This window comes from Nuphar pumila, chromosome 13 (genome assembly GCF_984573655.1).
Source record: "Nuphar pumila chromosome 13, dmNupPumi1.hap1.1, whole genome shotgun sequence".
NCBI lineage: Eukaryota > Viridiplantae > Streptophyta > Magnoliopsida > Nymphaeales > Nymphaeaceae > Nuphar > Nuphar pumila.
Genome location: NC_143261.1, coordinates 32,411,511 through 32,419,138, shown reverse-complemented (window position 1 = coordinate 32,419,138; position 7,628 = coordinate 32,411,511).

Here is a 7,628-nt window from a genome sequence, read left to right as displayed (position 1 = left end):
TCAAATAGAGACCACGCCTCATCTTCACTCTTGAGCATAAAAGTGCCCCCACAAGAAGAATCAACCATTTGACGATGCTTTTCAGTAAGCCTGTCATAAAAATACTGCACCAACTGCCAACGAGGCACCTGGTGATGGGGACACTTGCGGAGAAGATCTTTCAATCTCTCCCAAGACTCGTGAAATTGTTCTCCCTCAATTTGAGAAAAACTGGTTATAGCTTTACGAAACTGATTCGTTTTACCAATTGGGAAATATTTTTTTAAAAATTCTTTTTGCATTCCTTCCCAAGTAGTAATACGAACCGTTTCAAGAGATTTTAACCAGTGCTTGGCTTTATCTTTGAGAGAGAACGGAAACAAAGTTAACCTCATAGCGTCGTCTCCAAAATTATTGATTCGCACAGTCGAGCAAATCTCAAGGAATTCGTCGAGATGACGATATGGGTCTTCATTGCTACGGCCATAAAACGAGGGTAACATTTGAATCACACTGGCCCTAATCTCAAAATGGCTCGCTCCTACATCAGGTCTCGTGATGCAGGAGGTGGGAGTATACGTATTTGGCATGAAGTACTCCCTCAAAGTATTGATCAATTGATGATCGTCAGCCATTGCGTACACCTTAGAGTAGACCGGTGTAGCACACGTCCTAACTTTGGGTTTTCTACCTAACTAACGCACTAAGCAGCCAAACCACGCAAACCACAAAGCGAGTGAACTAAAAACAGCAAAAACTAAACAAACACCACGCAGTTACACATAAAAGAGATTATGCACAGAAATATAAAATCTATGTGTACGGTACCAATCGTACACAGTCACCTCTAAGGGGATCCTAATAGGTGGGCTGTGCAGAAAAGTAAGCTCGTCTCTAAGATATTCACATACGTGGTTCTAAACCTAAATGCACACAAACACTAGGCAATAAAGTGAATACTAATATTACGCCGTTCCCCGGCAACGGCGCCAAAAATTTGATGTCTTTTTGTAATCGTTGTAATTTTGAAAATATTTTTATATGAAAAACATGTGAAAACCAGACATCAAATAATAAAAACCGGTTCTCACTAGTGGATGAGACCGGGTCGAACTCAGGGAACGGGAATATTTTTTATTCAAGCACACAATTCTAAACTATTCTTTATTGCCGAATTATTTGAAATGTAAAATGTTCAAGAAAAGTAAAAACAACTAACTATTACAACAAATGAATACCCTTCGCAGAGGGCGTAAAGTGCAATATTTACAAACCCAATTAAATTCCTAATTCTAAACTAAAAAGTAAAAATTCTCCTATTCTTGCACTTCGTGTCACGTAATCTCTTCAGCTCCACTCCCTTGCAATCCTGCACAAATCAAACGAAACACGAGCAGTACCAGAGAAAGAAGAAATAGAATATACTAACTAAATGCTAAGAATACGAAAGAAATCATTAAAGAAATCTAAATGACAATTTTAAATGCAAATGATATATTTTTTTTTCTTTTATTAAATCTTACTAAAAATGCTAATGATCTTTCTTAACTAAACTATTTTTAATAGCAAAATGATTAGCAACTAAGTAATCTAACAATGAGTTAATGAATTAACGAAGTAATCTAATATCAACACACTAAGTAATCTAAGTAATATCTATCTAAAAAAATCAGCAAAGTATTATCATCCGATAATTCGGTATCTCAAATCGGATCCGGATATCCAATTAACTGGTCCAGTACCACATCACTCTTGCCGGAATAACACATAACACGGATAATTTTTGATAGACTGAATTTGTTTAAAATAGCTGATCAATTGAACAATTCATTTATCAATCCAGAAATTGCATTATCAATCCTATGAAATCAAAAATATGGATTCATGATATCAGGCAATTGCTCAAACAAAAATCAAATACTGGCTCATTCAATACTGGTGGTCAATCGATTAACACAGCCCTTGCCGGAAGTCAATAAATCCAATGCATAATGTCGATAGAACAGAATTGAAGTTCAGGTGGATTTAGGCTGCCGGATAATGAGGTTTCCAGAGATATCAGTAGATAACCATTGATCATACTAGAAATTCAGTAAATCGGTGATCAATCAAGCCAAACAAGACTTAGAAAATCAATCAAAAGATCAATCAGATCTTGTTCCACCGTGACACAGGTTTTCATTGTAAAAACATTTTCCGGCGAGTAAATATAAAAATCAGTAAATGATTCCAGCTTCTGTGAAATGGATTCCGGTGAGTAAATATCAAGATCCAAAAAATGATTACAGCATATTCAGATGGTCTAGATGATTCAGATCATTGCTAAAACACGATATATATCTCTCACCGGAAATCAGAAATCACAATACTTGCTGGAAAACAGAGATTGCATTTTAATTTGACAATCGATCTCTGATCAGTTCCAATAGAATGATCACGATGATCCTTTTATCAAACAAAAACTACTCCAATGATCAAAATGCCATTACTCTGGCTCAGATGCCTGAGTTATCCTAAAATGTTCACTGGATTTTAACTCAGATCCAATTAGATGCAGAATTCACGGCTACTGAAAAGACAATAAAAAAAAAATCCAGATGCTAATATAACGAATTCAAAATGCACAATGAAATCAAAATCAAGCATTACACCTACGAATTACAAGAAATTAGACTAAAGAAACAGAAAAAGAAGAAGAAGAAGAAGAAGTTCTGAAGAAAACTCACCGTGAACTGGAGGTAGATTGGAAGAGAAGTGGTCTCCACCACTCATGCCGCCGCCGGACTGAACATCTCCACCGGACTGAGGAAGAAGATAAGGAGGGAGAAGAGAAAGGCAAGGGAAAAGAGAGAGGGAAGAAAGAGAAGGGGAAATCCGGTGGAAGAAGGGGAAAAGAGAGTGAACAGAGGGGAAAGAAGAAGGACTTGGCGTAAATGGGGAGACAATTGAAAAAATTTCATTTCGTGGGTTTTAAAAACCCCAAACCGGCTGGAACCGGTTCAACACAGTTTTATTTTTGAAAAGCAAACCGGTTGAACCGGTTTGTGTTTATTTTTGCAATTTTCAAAAATAAAAAAAACTATATACCAGTTTATTATAACATTTTCAAAAATTTAAAAACAAAACTTATTTATGAAGAACTAAAAAAAACTATTCTAAATTTTTTTTCTCTTTTTTTTAAAAAAAAAAAACAAACACTTAAAATGAAAAAATATTTTTCTATATTATTTTTTTTATTTCATTTTTAATTACAAACTAAAACTAAACTACTATGAATATAACAAAAACTAAAATATGTATAAAAATGTAAAAATAAAACTATTTTTCATGCATTTTCTATTTTTAAATCATTTTAGCACATTTACTCAAAAACTAACATAAAATTGGGTTTTTGAAACATTATTTCATAAAATCATGCATATTTAAATGTTAATAAACCCTGAATTATATGCATGATCAACGGTCGCCAACTCCTGTGATCATCACAAATTTTTTCCTCTCGTTCCTCTTTTCCTTCTCTTTGCCTTTCTAGCCTCTATTCCCTTTTGAAGGGGAATAAAAGATAGAAAAGAAGAGAGAAAAGAAAAAGAAAGAAGAGAGAGAAACTCTTTTGCAAGGTCTCATTTGACCAAAGAAAATGTTTTGAAAATCACTCGCCTCCGTTTTCAAAATTTGCGGAAAAAATGGAGAGACGGGATTCGCTCGTCGGTATGAGGTTCGACCGTTCCTGGCGCTTTTACCACGGGTAATCGAACCAAGGATCAAATTTATACCTTTTGCTTTGCTAGAATATCATCTAAGCATTTATTCTAAGTCTAAAATGCACAAAGAATCATGCTTGTGCGAATGCAAGGATATATGCTCTTTTGAGAAAAATAGTTTGGAAATTTGGAATTTTCCAAGTGATTCTGAAATAAATATGATAATGGAGTGAAGAAATGATTCAAAGATTTGAAATTGATTTGAAAAAAAAAGTTAGATTTTGGATCTAACTTGGGTTTTGAAATAGATTTGGGAGAAGAGACTTGAAATTCTAAGTCTCAGAATGATCAGAATTTGGAAAGATAAGTCTTAAGATGAAGAGAAAGGGAATTTAGAATTGAAATTTTGAAATAAGAATGAATTTTCAAAGTCAGAATGGACTTTGAATTTGAATCGATTTTGAAAAAGGAAATTTTGAATTCAAGACCTAAAAAAGGAATTGAATTTAAATTCAGATTTGGGAAATAGACTTGAATTTAGCTTTGGAAATGAGAATTGGAAATGGAATTAGATTCAAAATCTAGAATGAACTTTTGATCTGAAATCTGGAATGGATTTGATTTGAAATCTGGCATCCAAGATGGAACTGAATCCAGAATCTGGGATCCGAAATGGAATTTGGATTCGAAGTCTGGAATCCAAAAATGAAGTTGAATCTGAAATCTAGAATCCCAAATGGAATTGGATCCGAAGTCTGGAATCCAAAATGGAGTTGAATCCGAAATCTGGAATCCTAAATGGAATTGGATCCAAAGTTTGGGATCCAAAATGGAGTTGAATCCGAAATTTGGAATCCTAAATAGAATTGGATCCGATGTCTGGGATCCAAAATGGAGTTGGATCCAAAGTTTGGAATCCTAAATGGAATTGGATCCGAAGTCTGGGATCCAAAATGGAGTTGGATCCGAAGTTTGGAATTCTAAATGGAATTGGATCCGAAGTCTGGGATCCAAAATGGAGTTGGATCCAAAGATTGGAATCCTAAATGGAATTGGATCCGAAGTTTGGGATCCAAGGTGGAGATTGGATTTGGAAAATCCAATTGAGACTTTGAGGATGGATCTGAATTTTGGAAAATCCGGATTTGAATTCAAAAAGTGGGTTTTAAACTTAGAGAAAATCGAAATTTTGAAATTCAGAATCAATCTCTAAACCTTGATTTTGAATTGAGGATCAAAACTCAATCTTTAGATAGCACTTTGAAGATAAAGAATAAACTTAATTTTAAAGTTTGAATTTGAAATCAGAAGATGAATCAGGAATTTCAAAGTGAAATTGAACTTTGAAATTTGATCTGAGATGCTAAATTGAAATTGAATCCTGAAAATGAATTTGGAATTTCAAAGTTGATTTGAGCTTTAAAATTTGATTTGAATTGGAAATCGAATTTTGAATAAACAAATGAATTTGAAATTTTAAAGTCAAATTGAACTTTAAAATCGAAGTTTGATTTTTGAAATGAGATAGAATTGAGAATAAAAAGATGAATTTGAAATAAGAATTTGAAGATTGATTTGAGAAATGAAGAAGATACTTGAAAAATATATCTCAAAATCACTTAGATTTTGAAAAAGAATTTTGAAAATATGATGTAATTCTATCCTAAATGATGAATGAATTAAAGAATTTGAAATTGTATTTTGAAAAAGCATATTTTATTCTTTAAATGAATTGAAATAAGATTGAAGATATAATACATCCCTGACTATGGTCATTGAATGTATTATATAATAATCATATTTAAATTCAAGTGAAGAATAAAATACATTTTTGTGTCTTTATAGAGTTTGAAATGAAATTAACTCTCAATATATCCTGACTATGGCCATTGATATATATTTTGAGCTAATTTTAAGTTAAACTCTAATAAAAGAAAAATATTTAGAAAAATATGATGATTTTTGAAAAGTATCCAGTGTGAATCCAATGTTATTCCATAAAAGATGAAAATCATAAGTTTTGTTCACATCCTGACTATGGCCATTGATGCAAATCGTCAACTTAGGATTTAATCACCCTTTATTAGAATGGTGCACGTGTCATTCGTGTTTTCATTTGTGAATTTTTGGAAAATAAAGGCAAAAATGATATGAAACAAACATTTCTAGAAAATATGCATGCTCATACATTCTAATCTAGAGCTGGAAATGTAAATATTCTCATTATAATCTAACAATTACAATATTGAATTTAAATTGAAATCAAATTCCTAAACTAAGAAGGAAAAAGCAATTTCTACCTAATTCTTGCAAAATCTCAAGTTTAGCACAAGCAGAAGGAAATGTTATGTTGACAATTTAACATGCATATGTAGAGGCCTAATAGCTAAATGAGAATATATACATCTAGAACACATGAATAATCCCCTAAGTTAGTGGAAAAATGGAGTTGATGATGCCTATATGATAAGCTAAGCTAATGGTAAAATATATACTGCTACTAAGGGTATGTACGGATTGATCCCTACACTAATGAACACATGGTGGCTCATGCAAGCAGGTAGAACATGCAAGCAGGTAGAACATGCAGGGAGCGAAATGGAGTAGTTGTGCATTTGATACAATGAGAGGGCAATGTGTTGGGGATGCTTGAAATGGATGATTTATGACAAAATGTCATGGGTGCATGAGGCCACATCAGTGCTTTGCACTGCTGCAAATGAGAGGAGAAACATAGCAGTGTTTCACACTGATGTACGTTCAAATGAACCACAGTTGTGCTTTGCACTGCTGTGAGTGCAATGGGGAGCATAGCAGTGCCTTGCACTGCTGTGAAGGCAAGAAGAACGCAGCAGTACTTTGCACTACTGCAAATGTAAAAGGGACACAACAATGCACTGCTGTGGCTCAAAAGCTTTTCTCGCATGTTCCCGGACCATTTGAGCGAGTGCGGATTAGAATTGGCGTCAGCAGTCGGAAAACAAATCATCAATGGCAACCTGATCCACGCAATGGCAGAGCGATGGAATCCACGAACATGTACCTTCTGGTTCCCGTGGGGAGAGATGACCATTTTAATGGATGAATTTTCAGAGATTATGGGATTACCAAAACCAGCCGCTCAGCTAGGAGATCTGTTAGAGCATCAGTTTTTGATCAATGTCAATGGTTTGGACCCCCGAGACTCCTTGGCTCGCATGACAGTCCACCGATCTTGGCCCCTGATCCAGTTGGATGGAAATGAATATGTCAACCTGATTGAGTTATACCATCAATATGGCACCTTCGTTGAAGTCAGTTCACTATCAAGGACAACTAAAGAAAGAATTCAGAATGAAATGGTTCTATGCACTGTAGGATTAGCCCTCTTCCCAGATGGACAAAACTACATGGATATCAGAATAATCCAGCTCATGAGAAGATGGGGAAGTAGACAGACCAACCGTCTCTCCATAGCTATGGCAGCACTCGCTTTCTTGTATCGGGGTTTGACTCGTTTCTCACTTGGAGAATCTATCTTAGTTGAAGGATGCATTTACACGCTTCAATCCTGATTCTTCCAACACATTCCAGCCCGAGCAAATTCTTTCAAATACATTGGTCAAGAACTTCTTTCAGTGGCACGGTACCGATCCATAATCGACAGCATCCAGGAAGATGACATCGTATGGGATTATTTTGATCGACAATTGTCTCCTCCCAGATATACATATGCTTATGGCAAGCGGTTCAAATTGTTGGGACCCTTCTTCTGCACTTACTATCAGCCGGAGCGATGTGTTCAGTAGTTCTCCCAAAGACAACAGTACGTCGAAGCCTGATTGTTATCAAGAGTCATGGCAGAATTCGATCTCACTTCCACATAATGGTCTGTGGCATATCATTCTGCCCGCTACGGCTGGAATTCCTTTGTTACTCTTAAATTCTTTCCTGGTCCTAAAGTGTCTG